This window comes from Podarcis gaigeae (assembly GCF_964106915.1).
Source record: "Podarcis gaigeae genome assembly, chromosome: 8".
NCBI classification, from domain to species: Eukaryota; Metazoa; Chordata; class Lepidosauria; order Squamata; family Lacertidae; genus Podarcis; species Podarcis gaigeae.
In genome coordinates, this window is record NC_139684.1 from 89828231 (window position 1) to 89845718 (window position 17488).

The window sequence follows — 17488 nt, forward strand, 5'->3', positions numbered from 1 at the left end:
AAAGCTGTCACACAGAGAATCAAGGAGGAGACTTTCGGTCAAGGAACTCTTACGTTGGAAGAAATTCAGGAAACGCCCACTGACGGATTCTGCCAGCGATTAAGGGAGCCATGCACTGGTGGCTCCGCGGAGAGGGAGAGTTTTAAAACTAGCTACCAAACTGTGAGAATCTTAGCGCTCATGCACAAGCAGCCCCACATCCCATTACATCACCCCTTGCTTTTTCCTGTAAGACCTATTGCAGTTGTTAAGAGCCGTCAACAGGCTCATCACAGCTATCTGCCAATCACCCATTCCCACCACCCTTCTGAGTAATACCCCTCCCCACCTTCTCACTATATAGAAGGGTCTGGTGACTTCTGTTTCAGTGTATCTGAAGAAGTGTGCATGCACACGAAAGCTCATACCTAGAACTAACTTAGTTGGCCTTTAAGGTGCTACTGGAAGGAATTTTTTGTTTCATCTTATGTGTGTTGGGTATCAGGCTGGAAGGAAGAGGGAGGACTAGAAAAATGCAGGAAACAGGATCTCTTAGAAAAGATTTATTCTGTGACCTTGACAAGCTGATAAGGTGCTGCTGGAAAATAGGCTGCTTTGAGAACAAGGGAGAGGGAGATTTTGAATATGGCAGTTCAAAAACAGTTTACACCAGGCCTGTGTTAAATTTGGAGAAGCTATTAGCCCGAATTGATAAAAATAATGAAATGGAGACAAATTTGACCACTAAAGTAGAGACACTGACAAAGAAAACAGAAGCACTAGATGTTTCCATGAAAGGAAGGGAGGAGAAGTCTGAAAAGCTGGAAGACAAAAAGTGGAAATCAGAACAGGAGACGCTTAGGATTGATGTGGACGGTTTGGGTGGGAGATAAGAGGCAATTGCGGGCGCTTTGGCGGTTCTTGAGATGAGACAGAAAGCCCAGCCTCTGAGACGGAGAGGAGGGAGGAGAGCAGGATTTTATCAAAGGTTTGAGCGGAGTGGCTGGGAGTGGAAGAGGAATTCATGGAGGAGGCGCCACCCTCCTCACAGCTGGGGGTGGTGGTTTTTGGGTAGAAAACCAATGTGAATAAATCCCCCCAGTGCCACCCCCTGGCCGGTCTTCATGTCTCCCTCTCCCTGTGCTCCCACCCTGCCCAAATCAAAGTCCCAGCCAGCAGCTGCCCCCCAGGCCTTCCTCCGCCCATCTTGGGGCCTCAAGGCATGCGGGCAAGTAGGATCCTAGAATGCAACAACTGATTGGCTTGCAGGAAAAGACCAATCAGGCTCTAGGAGGGAAGCAGAATCTGTTAGGATATTTCCGTTCCTCCTTAAAAAAGGGAACAGGCTGTTGTGTGTCACATGCCTGTTTACTTCCTGCTCACTGGGAGTTTCCGTTTTGTATATAGCTTTTGTTCTGGCTGTTTTCCTTGACATGGATGCAAGCAGTCATGTTTTTCCTTTGTTCTGACCAACGTTGAATAAAGCTGTAAATATGCTCTCCTGGGTGAATCTTCCGTTGTGGAAACTCTGCGAGAAAGGCGTGCATGAGTCTTGGAATGCGTCTGAGGCTCATGTCGCTAATTGACTGATGCTGTTCCAACGGGAGACCGGAGATCGTCTGGAGACGACATGGAGGCCTGATGCCTCTGTCTCCCTGGCAGGATCCCAACAGAAACAGCCAGTCAGATGGGACTCATTGTGTAAATAATGTATATAAAAGCCTGAGGTTTGGGGGGCAATTAAATCACTGTTTTACAAACTGCAATAAAGAGCATGAAATCACTACAGAACTCTGAATATATTTCACTGGCGATGAAGGTGGGATCCTGCTGAGCTGTCTCCCGTGCGCCGCATATAGCCGCCACAGGCAGCACAGCATCGCACCGAGCATCCAGGCTACAGCTCCAGGACCCAAGGACCCAGAATGGTGACAGACAACAGCTTCATGCCGTTCAGCCCAGCCTCAGGAGACTGGGAAGGATACTCCACCCGCTTCCAGTTCCTTCTGGAGGCAAAGGACTTCATGAGACACAGCCAAGAAGACGGCAACCTTCTTCAGCATCTGTGGAGAAGAAACGTTCAAGATCGCCCGAGCCCTCCTCGCTCCCACAAATATTGCGACCGTTCCCTATGAGACAATAATAGAACGACTGAAGGGGCACTTCTCACAACAACCCTCGGTGGTAGAGTGTCGAAATGCCTTCTAGGCAAAGCGGCAGGTCTCCGGAGAAACCATAACCAGGAATGTGACCTCCCTCTGCCAGGCTGCCCGGCTCTGCAACATCACAGAGCTGGAGAACATGCTCGGCGACAGCCTCGTGGGTGGCCTGAGGGACGAGAAGCTGCAGTGGCACCTCTACGCCAAGAAGGACCTGACGCTCCAGGCTGCCCTAGAGGAGGCTTTAGCAACTGAAGCTGCTGAGAGGTCAGCGCAAGGATTCCAGTCAAACCTGTCGTCCCAACCGAGGATCCACCATGAGGACCTCACCGACGACTCAGAATTCGACCGGGAGGACGTGTACTGAGTGCAGCAGCGCACATAAGCTGCACGCCCACCACGACAGCCTCGTCTGGAGGACGGGAACTGTGCAAGTTGTAGGGAGCCACGGGCAGAGGACTTGCCATTTCCGCAATGCAGAATTCCGACAATGCAGAAAAGTGGGACACATCGCCCGGGTTTGCCGTGCCTGCCCTGCCCGATGCCTCGAACCAGATGGCTGACCCAAGAGTCTCAGGCCCTGTGGTCTGACACACCAAGGCAACTCGATGGAGATCACAGACTGTCAGGTATACCAGTTGCCTCATTCTAATGCGGACAAAATTTACATCGAGGCACAGATAGAGGCAGCCCCATGCCGCCTGGAGCTTGATACAGGCTCAACCCTGTCCATAATTTTGGCATGGACATTAAGGAATTGTGTCTCAGTGGCGGCTCCAAGTTTGGCCAGCCCCATTCACCCTCCTTGAGACTTCCACAAATGCAAGGTCCCCACAATGGGGGTGGGAACCCTCAATGTACAATATCGAGGGCGGAAGCGGTGGTTGGAGTTGATCGTGGTCAAGGGGTGCTACGTTAGCTTACTGGGGTTGGCGTGGTTTGGGCCACGGGGGTTAGCCATCACCGGGGTGAACCGCACCAGCTCCCGCGTGGACGTGGACACCATGTGCAAAGTGTTTTCAGAGGTTTTCGATGGGGCATTGGGATGATATACTGCCCCCCATTGGCCTACAACTACACCCTGCCATATGACCCATCAGGTTCAAGGCCCACCAGGTCCCGTTCACCCTCAAAACCCACATTGATGAGGAATTAGACTGGCTTGTGGAGCAAGGAGTGCTCTAGCTCGTGCCTAATGCCCTTGAGAAACCCCAATCATCACACGCGTCAAGCCCAATGGCTCAGTCCACATCTGCGCAGACTACAAATGTACGCGGAGAAAGCCTTTGATAATATTTCTTGGACCTTTATGAAGAAGAATCTCCAGGGGATGGGGGTGGGTAAAGGGTTTGAAAACGGTATAGGCGCTATATACTCTGAACAAAAGGCTAAACTTATAGTGAACAATGTCATTACAGAAGAACTTAAAATAGAGAAAGGGACACGCCAGGGGTGCCCAATTTCCCCACTACTCTTTATTTCGGTCCTGGAGGTTTTGCTGAACATGATAAGAAAGGACCAGCTGGTTAAAGGGGTTCAGGTCGGAGCGAAACAATATAAACTGAGAGCTTTTGCAGATGATCTGGTACTTACATTACAAGAGCCAGAATCTAGTACTAAAAGGGTTTTGGAATTGATGCAAGAATTTGGTCAAGTGGCAGGATTTAAATTGAACAAGTCAAAAACCAAGGTATTAGAGAAAAATTTAACAGTTATTGAGAAAGAAAAGTTTCAGAATGAGACAGGTTTAACTATGGTTAAGAGTGTAAAATATTTGGGGATCAATATGACAGCAAAAAATATGAATTTATTTAAAGACAATTATGAGAAATGTTGGAAACAAGTGAAAAAAGATTTAGAAATTTGGTCAAATTTGAAGCTTTCCTTGTCTGGTCGAATAGCAGTTATAAAGATGTATGTATTGCCTAGAATGTTGTTTTTGTTCCAAACATTGCAAATTGTGGACAAGATGGAATGTTTCAAGGGTTGGCAGCAAGACATTTCTAAATTCATCTGGCAGGGCAAAAAGCCCAGAATAAAATTTAAGATTTTAACTGATGCAAAGGAAAGAGGGGGATTTGCCCTGCCAGACTTGAAACTTTATTATGAATCAGCAGCTTTCTGCTGGCTAAAAGAATGGCTGCTCCTTGAGAACACGGATATCTTAGATTTGGAAGGTTTTAATAACTTTTTTGGGTGGCATGCATATTTGTGGTACGACAAGGTCAAAGCTCATAAAGGTTTTAAAAACCATATTGTCAGGAAAGCATTGTATAATGTCTGGATTAAATATAAAGATTTGTTGGAGAACAAAACTCCAAGGTGGTTGTCACCAATGGAGGCAAAAGCTTTGAAAAAACTTAATATGGAGTCTAAATGGCCAAAATACTGTGAAATTTTAGAACAGGAGGGTAATAAGTGGAAATTGCAGAGTTTTGAGAATTTAAAAGATAAAGTGTGAGACTGGCTTCATTATTATCAAATACTGGAGGTCTATAAGATGGACAGGAAAATTGGCTTTCAGGTGGAAAAATCAAAACTGGAAACAGAGTTGCTAGAATCCAAAACTAAGAATCTGTCAAAAATGTATAACTTGCAGTTGAAATGGAATACGCAGGATGAAACAGTTAAATCAGCTATGATTAAGTGGGCACAAGATATTGGTCATAACATTATGTTTGCTGACTGGGAAAGGTTGTGGACCACCGGTATGAAATTCACGGCATGTAATGCCTTGAGAGAGAATATTATGAAAATGATCTATAGGTGGTACATGACCCCAGTCAAGCTTGCAAAAATTTACCACTTATCAGACAATAAATGTTGGAAATGTAAAGAAAATGAAGGTACATTCTTTCACCTCTGGTGGACATGCCCAAGGTTTCCCCAGCCACTCTGGGCGGCTTCCATAAAAACCAAAAATACACTAAAATATCACAGATTAAAAACTTCCCTGAACAGGGCTGCCTTAAGATGTCTTCTGAATGTCAGGTAGTTATTTATCGCTTTGACATCTGATGGGAGGGCGTTCCACAGGACAGGCGCCACGACCGAGAAGGCCCTCTGCCTGGTTCCCTGTAGCTTTGCTTCTCGCAATGAAGGAACCGCCAGAAGGCCCTCGGCGCTGGACCTCAGCGTCCGGGCAGAACGATGGGGGTGGAGACGCTCCTTCAGGTATACTGGGCCGAGGCCGTTTAGGGCTTTAAAAGTCAACACCAGCACTTTGAATTGTGCTCGGAAACGTACTGGGAGCCAATGTAGGTCTTTCAAGACCGGTGTTATGTGGTCTCGGCGGCCGCCCCCAGTCACCAGTCTAGCTGCCGCATTCTGGATTAGTTGTAGTTTCCGAGTCACCTTCAAAGGTAGCCCCACGTAGAGCGCATTGCAGTAGTCCAAGCGGGAGATAACTAGAGCATGCACCACTCTGATGAGACAGTCCGCGGGCAGGTAGGGTCTCAGCCTGCGTACCAGGTGGAGTTGGTAGACAGCTGCCCTGGATACAGAATTGACCTGTGCCTCCATGGACAGCTGTGAGTCCAAAATGACTCCCAGGCTGCGCACCTGGTCCTTCAGGGGCACAGTTACCCTATTCAGGACCAGGGAGTCCTCCACACCAGCCCGCCCCCTGTCCCCCAAAAACAGTACTTCTGTCTTGTCAGGATTCAATCTCAATCCATTAGCCGCCATCCATCCTCCAACCGCCTCCAGGCACTCACACAGGACCTTCACCGCCTTCACTGGTTCTGATTTGAAAGAGGTAGAGCTGGGTATCATCTGCATATTGATGGACACCCAGTCCAAACCCCCTGATGATCTCTTCCAGCGGCTTCATATAGATGTTAAAAAGCATGGGGGAGAGGACGGAACCCTGAGGCACCCCACAAGTGAGAGCCCAGGGGTCTGAACACTCATCCCCCACCACCACTTTCGGAACACGGCCCAGGAGGAAGGAGCGGAAACACTGTATGACAGTGCCCCCAGCTCCCAGCCCCTCTAGACGATCCAGAAGGCTATAAAGATATGGGTTTAAAAATTAGTGGTTTTCAGGGGCGTTGATTAAGGAAAAAGAACAGAATTATCAAAACTATGGGAAATAAGGGAATGGATTTGCTGATAAGATAAATGAGATTAGAATACAGAAGGGGGAGGTGCGAGGAGGTCGGGGAAATTAAGTTTAAGAAAATAAGGTTTGAAATTATACTTGTTTTTGGTTTTTTGTTTATGTATGTTTATGTATGTTTTTATTGTTGTCTGTGTTTTTATGTTTTTATTGGAAACTTTAATAAATATCATTTAAAAAAAACAAAAACAAATGTACCATAAACAAGGCCCTTACGGCTCATGCATACCCGGTGCCAATGGTCAACCATGTTCTCGCCACCCTGGCAGGGTCTAAGAATCCACTTGATCGGGGACAAGGTGAGGGCTATTTGCGACCCCCCTGCACCTAAGGGTAAGACAGAACTCCAAGCCTTCTTGGGACTATTGAACTTCCGGATGATTCCTGGGGGGAAACTGCAAGAGGGCTGGAGAGAGGAATCCCAAGGGGATAGTAGAAGGGTGAGGCCCATAGAGCAGGAGGAGCGGGTAAGGGAGGCAGAACTAAGAAACCAAGAACCACAACCAGAAGGAACCAGAACCACAACCGAGTGGACCAGCGGCATCCAATCCAAGAACCCCGTCACAGCCGGCAGCCCTGGAACAAGAGTCGGAACCAGGAACCCCTACCGAGACACCCAAGACCATAAGGCATACATAGGTGACCGGCATATCTCAACTACTACGAATGCTACCCTTCTGGGTACAATGGGAACTTAGAGGGGAGGGGGGTTATGTACTAAGCTTGGATTCTTGAACAATAGGCAAGTAGGATCCTAGAATGCAACAACTGATTGGCTTGCAGGAAAAGAGCAATCAGGCTCCAGGAGGGAAGCAGAATCAGCCAATCAGACGGGACTGATTGTGTAAATAATGTATATAAAAGCCTGAGGTTTGGGGTGCAATTAAATCACTGTTTTGCAAGCTGCAATAAAGAGCATGAAATCACTACAGGACTCCTGAGTAGATTTCAGAGAATCTAATGCATCTTTGGTTGGGATTTTCCAGCAAGGAGATTGGAGATGGTTGCCAGTCAAAGGGTAGAAGAAGAAAAGAGTTTGGATTTGATATCCAGCCTTTCACTCCCTTTAAGGAGTCTCAAAGCGGCTCACATTCTCCTTTCTCTTCCTCCCCCACAACAAACACTCTGTGAGGTGAGTGGGGCTGAGAGACTTCAGAGAAGTGTGACTGGCCCAAGGTCACCCAGCAGCTGCATGTGGAGGAGCGGGGAATCGAACCCAGTTCCCCAGATTACAAGACTACCGCTCTTAACCACTACACCACACTGGCTCTCTAGTTTAAGACACGGGGGGGGGGGAGAGCTCCTTGTGAAAGGGGGGGGCAGTTTTGGGAGACATTCCAGCCGTGGCATTGGCAGCCAGAAGAGGAATCCTGGAAGAGGACAGCAATTCAGGAACCCCGGTTCTTAATCCCTCCAGCTCCCTTGAACTGGGCAACTCAGATGCCTGGAGCAGCGCCCGTTGGAGAGCAGCCTTGGGTCGCCTCTGGAGCTGGCTGGACCTTTTGGACGGCTGTTTCCATCCCCCCTGCCTTCTGCTGGCAGGCCCAGTTGGGAGTTGTAGTCCAAAGCCCATTGAGGGTGCCTGGTCATAGAATCAGAGAGTTGGAAGAGACCACAAGGGCCATCGAGTCCAACCCCCTGCCAAGCAGGAAACACCATCAGAGCACTCCTGACATATGGTTGTCAAGCCTCTGCTTAAAGACCTCCATAGAAGGAGACTCCACCACACTCCTTGGCAGCAAATTCCACTGTCAAACAGCTCTTACTGTCAGGAAGTTCTTCCTAATGTTGAGGTGGAATCTTCTTTCTTGTAGTTTGGATCCATTGCTCCGTGTCCGCTTCTCTGGCGCAGCAGAAAACAACCTTTCTCCCTCCTCTATGTGACATCCTTTTATATATTTGAACATGGCTATCATATCACCCCTTAGCCTCCTCTTCTCCAGGCTAAACGTGCCCAGCTCCCTTAGCCATTCCTCATAAGGCATTGTTTCCAGGGCTTTGACCATTTTGGTTGCCCTCCTCTGGACACGTTCCAGTTTGTCAGTGTCCTTCTTGAACTGTGGTGCCCAGAACTGGACACAGTACTCCAGGTGAGGTCTGACCAGAGCAGAATACAGTGGCACTATTACTTCCCTTGATCTAGATGCTATACTCCTATTGATGTAGCCCAGAATTGCATTGGCTTTTTTACCTGTCGCGTCACACTGTTGGCTCATGTCAAGCTTGTGGTCAACCAAGACTCCTAGATCCTTTTCACATGTACTGCTCTCAAGCCAGGTGTCACCCATCTTGTATTTGTGCCTCTCATTTTTTTTGCCCAAGTGCAATACTTTACATTTCTCCCTGTTAAAATTCATCTTGTTTGTTTGGGCCCAGTTCTCTAATCTGTCAAGGTCGTTTTGAAGTGTGATCCTGTCCTCTGGGGTGTTAGCCACCCCTCCCAGTTTGGTGTCATCTGCAAATTTGATCAGGATGCCCTTGAGTCCATCATCCAAGTCGTTGATAAAGATGTTGAATAAGACCAGGCCCAAGACCGAACCCTGTGGCACCCCACTAGTCACTCTTCTCCAGGATGAAGAGGAACCATTGATGAGCACCCTTTGGGTTCGGTCAGTCAGCCAATTACAAATCCACTGAGTGGTAGCATAGTCAAGTCCGCATTTTACCAGCTTCTTTACAAGAATATCATGGGGCATCTTGTCAAATGCCTTGCTGAAATCAAGGTAGGCTACATCCACTGCGTTCCCTTCATCTACCAGGCTTGTAATTCTGTCAAAAAACGAGATAAGGTTAGTCTGACATGACTTATTTTTCAGAAATCCATGCTGACTATTGGTGATCACAGCATTCCTTTCTAGGTGCTCACAGACTGTTTGCTTAATGATCTGCTCCAGAATCTTCCCTGGTATTGATGTCAGACTGACTGGGCGGTAATTATTTGGGTCCTCTCTTTTCCCCTTTTTGAAAATAGGGACAACATTTGCCCTCCTCCAGTCTGCCGGGACTTCGCCTGTTCTCCAGGAATTCTCAAAGATGACTGCCAGTGGTTCTGAGATCACATCTGCCAGTTCTTTTAATACTCTTGGATGCAGTTCATCTGGCCCTCAAGACCTGAATACATCTAAACTAGCCAAGTATTCTTGTACTATCTCCTTAGTTATTCTGGGCTGTGTTTCCTCTGCTGAATCATTTGCTCCAAATTCTTCAGGTCGGGCATTGTTTTCTTTATCGGAGAAGATTGAGGCAAAGAAGGCATTGAGGAGTTCAGCCCTTTCTGTGTCCCCTGTTTGCATTTCACATCTTCTCCTCTGAGTGACCCCACAGTTTCTTTGTTCTTCCTTTTGCTACGGACATACCCATAAAAGCCTTTTTTGTTGCTTTTAACCTCTCTAGCAAGCCTGAGTTCATTCTGTGCTTTAGCTTTTCTGACTTTGTGTTTACACGTGCTGGCTATTTGTTTGAATTCCTCTTTGGTGGTTTCCCCCCTTTTCCATTTTTTGTACACATCCTTTTTAAATCTTAACTCAGTTAAAAGTTCTTTAGATAGCCACCCTGGCTTCTTTAGGCACCTTCCATGTTTCCGTCTCATTGGTATTGGCTGAAGTTGTGCTTTTAACTATCTCCCTCTTAACAAACTCCCAGCCATCATGAACTCCCTTTCCTTTTAGTATTACTGTCCATGGGATCTCACCCAGCACTTCCCTAAGTTTTATGAAGTCGGCTTTCTTAAAGTCAAGAAATTGAGTCCTAGTATGCTTGGTTGCTTCTTTCCGCTGTATAGTAAACTTCAGAAGAGCATGATCACTCGCGCCTAATGATCCTTCCACTTCTACCCCACTAACCAGGTCATCAACATTGGTTAGGACCAGATCTAAAATGGCTGTTCCTCTTGTTGCTTCTCCCACTTTCTGGACAATGAAGTTGTCTGCAAGGCCAGTGAGGAATCTGTTTGACCTTATGCTCTTGGCTGAGTTTGACATCCAGCAAATATCCGGGTAATTGAAGTCCCCCATTACTACTATCTCCCTTCCTTTTGCATGCTTGGCCATCTGTTCCAGGAAGGCATCATCTGTGTCCTCCGTTTGGCTTGGGGATCTATAGTAAACTCCCACAATGAGGTCCCTGTTATTCTTCTCTCCCTTAATTTTGACCCAAATGCTCTCACTTTGGCTTTGAGGTTCTAAATCTTGGATCTCTTCACAGGTATACACATCCCTGACATATAACACCACTCCTCCTCCTTTCTTGTCTGGTCTGTTTCTCTGAAATAGATTGTATCCCTCCATTATTACATTCCAATCGTGGGACTTATCCCACCAGGTTTCAGTGATGCCTATTATGTTATATTTAGTTTGCTGTACCAAGAGCTCAAGCTCATCTTGTTTATTACCCATGCTTTGCGCATTAGTGTACAGACAATGAAGTCCATTAATCATTCCCCCGTCTCTTATTTAAGGATTTTTTCCTCCCACCACTAGGTCTGTGTGCTGTTTGTGTGCTGGTCCCGGGGGGAAGGTTACCGTTGGCGTAGTCAAAGTCTGGTCCTGGGTCAATAGCCTGGAAACAGTTCCGACGGAGCGGGACGAGGTCCGAAGCAGGAAGCCGGGCGGGGACAGGAACACTGGAGGAAAAGGACTGGATGCTGGCCGAAACAGCTCTTCATCGACGTTGCTCCCGCAACCTGGGACCGGGCTGACTGGCCTTTATCTTCTCTGAGGCCAGGGGCGGTCCCGGCCGCCAGGAGACCCGCCTCTCCTGGCCTTAAGGCGAGCACTCCTCCTGGGAGAAACCAGTTCCCTTCGCCTCTCTGCCCTGAGCCTCTGCAGTTCAGGAGAGGCTGAAGGGTTACTGGGCCCAGGGGGAGACTCACCTGTAGGCACTGAGTCCTCAACCACCTCTGGAGCCAGAGTGGAATCACCTGGTGCCTGCTCCTGAGGATCCGGTACTGGTGCAGGCGCTTCAGAATCAAGGCCCTGCCCCAGTTCAGCCAGCCCTGGAGGCGGGGACTCCTGTGCAGGCTGGGATTCCTCCGGTTCAGCCTCTAAATCAGAATCCCAGGCCATCACAGTTTGCTCCATTTGGTCTATGACATTTGGATGATCATCTTCATCAATTGATAGACTCCTACCTTCAGGAGCACTGTCTCCCTCCCCCACATTAGTCAGTTTAAAGCCCTCCTGATGAGGTTTCTGAGATTTTTGGCAAAAACATTCCTCCCAACCGTTGTGAGGTGCAGCCCATCGCTTGCCAGAAGTCCATCTTCAAGAAACTGCAGTCTGTGATCTAAGAATCCAAACCGTTCCTGTTTACACCATTTGCGAAGCCAGCTGTTCACTTCCACTATTTTTCTCTCTCTCCCTGGGCCGCGTTGTTCAACTGGGAGGACAGATGAGATGACAATTTGTGCATTTAATTGCTTCAATTTCCTGCCCAGAGCCTCATAGTCTCTTTTGATCTTCTGGAGGCTATTGCTTGCAGTGTCATAGGTTCCCACATGAACCAAGAGGAAGGGGTATTTGTCAGTGGGTTTTATGATTCCTTGCAGTCATTCAGTTACATCTTGGATCTTAGCCCCGGGGAGACAGCACACTTCCCAAGACATCTTGTCAGGCCCACAGATCACTGCTTCTGTTCCCCTCAGCAGGGAATCCCCTATCACCACTACAAGCCTCCTCTTAGGTTTGGTCGGGGTTCTTCCGTGAGCTGTCCGTTCCAAGGTCGCCTGCACATTCCCTGAGGACTGACTTTGCTGCTTGTCTTCCTATACCTGATCGACTGTAATGAGGGAGAGATCCTCAAATGGAGTCTGCTCTTCATCTTCCATGCTAGGGGAGAGGACCTCAAAGCGATTGTGTATTTCTAAACAATCAGAGCGAACCCTGGACCTCCTACTTCTTTGAGTCACGTTTCTTCATATATCTGGCTCCTGTGTTGGTGAACTAGCCTCCTTCTCAGGGGAGTCCCCTGTCTCCTCCTTGGTGGAGACGGTGTGCTCTGTTGCTTCCAAGAAGAGCTCCAGCTCTCTAATTCTTTGGAGCGTAGCTACACGTTCCTCCAGTTGCTGGACTTTGTCTTTTAAGAGGGCAATCAACATGCAATTGCTGCAGGTAAAGCTGCCTGCAACCTTTGGCAAGATGGCAAACATTGCGCAGGAACTGCAGGCGACTGCAGCTGTTCCCTCACTCTCCATCTTGAGAACGTGTCGTTGGGGGTGGCTACAGCGGTCCTCCATCATAAGAAGCGTGCAGACAGGACAAATAACTCCCTCCCCCCCCCCAAAAAAAACCTAGGTCTCACCCAACAAACGTTTGAGACTAGCTCCCCTAAATCTAAAAGATGGATCAAACTGCGAGCTCTGATAAGCTCCTCCCACAGCTAATCACCTGCCTCAACAGAAACCCTGCCCCCTCTGACCTCTGCACTGGGAGAGAAGCTAATCAGTCACAAAGAAACACACACACACACACACACACACGAGAAAACCCTTTTTGCTCCTTCTTAGCTGCTGCCCTGCAAGCTCTGATAAACTCCTCCCACAGCTAATCACCTGCCTCAACAGAAACCCTGCCCCCTCTGACCTCTGCACTGGGAGAGAAGCTAATCAGCCACAAAGAAACACACACGAGAAAACCCTTTTAATGTTTGAATAAGATATAAGGACTTGCTTGAAAACAAAACTCCAAGGTGGCTGTCACCAATGGAAGCGAAGGCTCAGCTCAGAAAAAGCTCAATATGGAGGCCAAATGGCCGAAATATTGGGAAATTTTGGAACAAGAGGGAGAGAGTTTAAAACTGCAGAGTTTTGAAAAACTAAAAAACAAAGTGCGAGATTGGCTTCATTATTACCAAATAATGGAGGCTTACAATTTGGACAAGAAAATTGGCTTCCAGGTGGAAAAATCAAAATTGGAAACAGAACTGTTAGATCCCAAAATCAAGAACTTGTCAAGAATGTATAACTTGCTGTTGAAATGGAACACTCAGGATGAAACGGTGATATCTGCTATGATTAAATGGGCACAAGATGTTGGACATAACATTATGATGGCTGACTGGGAACAGTTATGGACCACAGGTATTGTAGCCTTTTTAATCCATGGGTAGGAATAATTGTTGCACCCGAGCAGAGACAAAAGGAGCCAAACAACACCAAGGGGTTAATCCAGAGAAAGAGCGTTTTATTCTGCCATCTGGGGGGGGGGCAGAGGCACCTGTGTGATTCAGTTCACAAAAGACACGCTGCCCTGAAAACATTTTACAATCAGGTTTTATCCTTTTTTCAAACCCCTTTTTTCCTCTCCCCCTTCACAGATTCTTACATAGAAATGTTGCTTTTCGTATTCTGGCTCTGTTCCCGGAAGTATGTTGCAAATCAATGTACCAGGACAAGGTCATCTGGGATCTGGGAAGCGAAAAGCTTTACTGTTCTCAGCTATGGGTTTGTTACCGCATTTTTGTTACAGAGAGGACTGCTTAGCTCGTGCTTTTTGTCTTAGAGGAAAATGCAGTTTTTAAGAAGAGGAGTTTGGATTTGATATCCCGCCTTTCACTCCCTTTAAGGAGTCTCAAAGCGGCTCACATTCTCCTTTCCCTTCCTCCCCCACAACAAGTGGGGCTGAGAGACTTCAGAGAAGTGTGACTGGCCCAAGGTCACCCAGCAGCTGCATGTGGAGGAGCGGAGACGCAAACCCGGTTACCCAGATTACAAGTCCACCGCTCTTAACCACTACACCACACTGGCTCTCTTTAAAATGCATACGTTGCGTACGCCGAGGCCTGGCTGGGGGAAGAATTCACAAACAGTTTTTTTTAGGGTTTTCTGGGGTAACCCTTTTTTTTAGGGCTTTCTGGGGTAACCCTAACTGTACCCCTTCAGTATGAAATTTACGGCATGTAATGCCTTAAGAGAGAATTTAATGAAAATGATCTACAGGTGGTACATGACACCAGTCAAGCTTGCAAAAATTTATCATTTGCCCGATAATAAATGTTGGAAATGTAAAGAGATGGAAGGTACATTCTTTCACCTTTGGTGGACATGCCCAAGGATTAAGACCTTCTGGGAGATGATCTATAATGAAATAAAAAAGGTATTTAAATATACCTTCCTGAGGAAACCAGAGGCCTTTCTCCTGGGCATGGTCGGCCAATTGGTGCCTAAGAAGGATAGAACTTTCTTTATGTATGCAACAACAGCAGCAAGAATACTTATTGCAAAGTACTGGAAGACACAAGATCTACCCACCCGGGAAGAATGGCAGATGAAGGTGATGGACTACATGGAACTGGTGGAAATGACTGGCAGAATCTGAGACCAGGGAGAAGAGTCGGTGGAAGAAATTTAAAGTTTACTTATAGAAACATTGTAAAATTAAGGAATGTTAGAAGGTTGCTGGAATGAAGTTATGTGGTTTTAGCAGAAATGTTATAAAGTACTAAGTAAAAATGGATTGTTAATTGTTGAAAGAAGAGAATGTAAAATTACAGTATATTAAGATAAATTATTAGGATAAAAACAAAGATGGAAAGGATTTGCTGAAATATCTAACTGAACAAGAATACAAAAAAAGGAGGTGTGAGGAGGTCAAGGAAACAAGCAAATGAAAGATAAGTTATGGGAAGGTTTGATTTGTTTTTTAATTGTTTGTATTTTTCTGTTTTGGTTTTTTTTACTTATTGTGATGTATTGTCTTGGTTTTTTGCTTAATTTGGTGTTTTTTCTTTTTTCCTTTTGTAACCTTTAAAACTTTAATAAATATTATTTAAAAAAACAACAACAGAATGTGGCAGCCAGACTGGTGACTGGGAGCGGCCACCAAGACCATATAACACCAGTCTTGAAAGACCTACGTTGGCTCCCAGTACGTTTCCGAGCACAATTCAGAGTGTTGGTGTAGACCTTGAAAGCTCTTAATGGCCTCGGTCCAGTATATCTGAAGGAGCGTCTCCACCCCCATCATTCTGCCCAGACGCTGAGGTCCAGCGCTGAGGGCCTTCTGGCGGTTCCCTCCCTGCGAGAAGCCAAGTTACAGGGAACTAGGCAGAGGGCCCTCTCAGTGGTAGAACACCCTCCCAGCAGATGTCAAAGAGAACAACAACTACCAGACTTTTAGAAGACATCTGAAGGCAGCCCTGTTTAGGGAAGCTTTAAATATTTGATGTATTACAATATTTTAATTTTTTTGGAAGCCGCCCAGAGTGGCTTGGGTGGCCCAGCCAGATGGGCGGGGGTATAAATAATAAATTATTATTATTATTACACCCAAAGACGCCCCATGTGGTTTAGCAGACAGACTAAGCCCTGGAGCTGGAGGAGGGAGACCTGAGCCCATTTGACCCCATGGCTAGGAGCTCTGGAGGGAGGTGGGGAAGATGGGGAGTGAGAGGAGCTGGTTCTGGGTGGAAACATCCACTCTGAGGAAAAGACCACCAGCTAGAGAAAGGAGTCTCTGAGCGTAGTGGGAAGGACAGTGTGTGGTGTCCTGGGAGAGTAAATCAGGCCAGGAAGGAACTGGGATGCTGAGCCAGGAGAAGGAGGAGCTGGAAAGAGACCGGCTGCTGAGCTCTCATCCCAGTCAGGAGGGGAGAGATCCTTCTAGAAAGAGAAGACTCCCAAACCAGAGATCCCTTGGGTCTTTGGCTTGGAGTACCTCGGGAGTAGGGTAACTGGCAGAAAGTGCCACCTTGTTAAGAGCCAAAGTATTACGTGTGAAACAACTGAGAAAACCATGAAGGGAAATAACATTGTAAACTGAGGTATCCTAAGTTTTATCCACTTGTGTCATAAACTTCCTTGTTAAATAAAATTGTTAATGTTTATTTGAACAATTCTTGCCTGAGACTCCCAATTAGTAAGTTTTACCTCACGCAAGTCCCTCACAAGATAATCTGAGGTAGTTGGAGGGCATTTGTGGGAATTGTGTTCTGTGAGGTGGGTGCACTATATTTAAGAGAGAGAACGGGCCCAAGGCTGCCGGGGGGGAAGAGCCCTTGCGTCATCGCATATTAATTGGGGGCAGAGGTGGGATAGGAAGTTAAAACCCACACAGATCCTATTTAGTTTTGAGCGGACTGGCAGACTTAAACATTCCTGAGGAAAACTGGGTGCTGCACTTACGCCCACAGATATGTGGAATTTTGAGTGAAATATACTCAGATCTCAGAGAGGATGAAACCTCTGATTCCCTCACATTTAAAGAGAGAGTGAAAGTGCGCTTTGGACTGACTGCAGAACAAAGCCAAAAAGCCTTTCGTGAAATTAAAAGGAAACCAGGAGAGACTTAGGCCCAACTGGGCAGCCGAATTGACGAAGCTCTGGACAGACAGGAGGAAAGTTAGATGAGCTCAAACAGCTCATCAGTTTAGAGCAATGTTTTCAAGAGGTTCCTGCTCATTTAGGCTGAAAACAGTAACTGAAGTCTCTACCTTGGGAGATGAAATCAAAGGAGACTCAGGGGGAGCAGTAATACTCAGTCCCTTCCAGAAAAAGGAACCCAGGGAGGAAGTGGGGTCTCAAAACGACAAGCCTGAAGGGCGGGCCCAAGGGTGCCGGGGGGAAAAGAGCCGTGATACCAAGTAAAATCCCACACAGAAACGTACCCAGAGACACAGAACAACCAGTGTAATAAAGGAGTGAAGTTCTTTGATTAAAAAGAGAAAAAATTCCTGTCAGAAAATGACCAGCAAGCGCCAAGCCAAAGAGACTCAGGATGACCCAGCTGCTGCGTCTGAGGAGAATCCTAATATATTAGAGATGATGAGGCTAAGATTGGAATTGTCTAAGGTTGAAGCAGAGAAAGAAAGAGAAGAGGCCAGAATGGCTGCTGCCCTTCATCTAGCAGAGATACAGGCTGAGAGAGAGAGAGATAAGCCCAAGAAGAAAGAGACAGGGAGGCCAAGAGGGCCCATGAAAAAGAGAGGTTTCCTTTAAAAATGGAGGAGATTCAGGCAAGGGCAGAACTGCCGCAAGCAATGTTGGGGGTGGACATTTTACCTCAGCAAATGTAAAGTATGTACAGTGGTACCTCGGGTTACAGACGCTTCAGGTTACAGACTCCGCTAACCCAGAAATAGTACCTCGGGTTCAGAACTTTGCTTCAGGATGAGAACAGAAATCATGTTCCGGCGGCACATGAACAGTTTCAGGAGGCCCCAGAACAGTTTCAGGTTACGAACGGACCTCCAGAACAAATTAAGTACTTAACCTGAGGTACCACTATAAAAGGTGATG

The 17488-nt window shown here is 47.0% G+C and overlaps 1 protein-coding gene and 1 long non-coding RNA gene across 3 annotated transcripts in view; one reads left to right on the forward strand and one right to left on the reverse strand.

The window, feature by feature from the left end:
- The window catches only part of LOC310851413 (uncharacterized protein), a 37453-nt gene that overhangs the window by 8024 nt on the left and 11941 nt on the right, over window positions 1–17488 (forward strand). The window lies entirely within an intron of this gene.
- The window catches only part of LOC310851813, a 32040-nt gene continuing 15519 nt past the window's right edge, over window positions 968–17488 (reverse strand). Inside the window, exon 2 of the long non-coding RNA XR_014567835.1 lies at window positions 968–2710. This is a non-coding gene — a long non-coding RNA (uncharacterized lncRNA). The remainder of the gene's footprint in view (window positions 2711–17488) is intronic.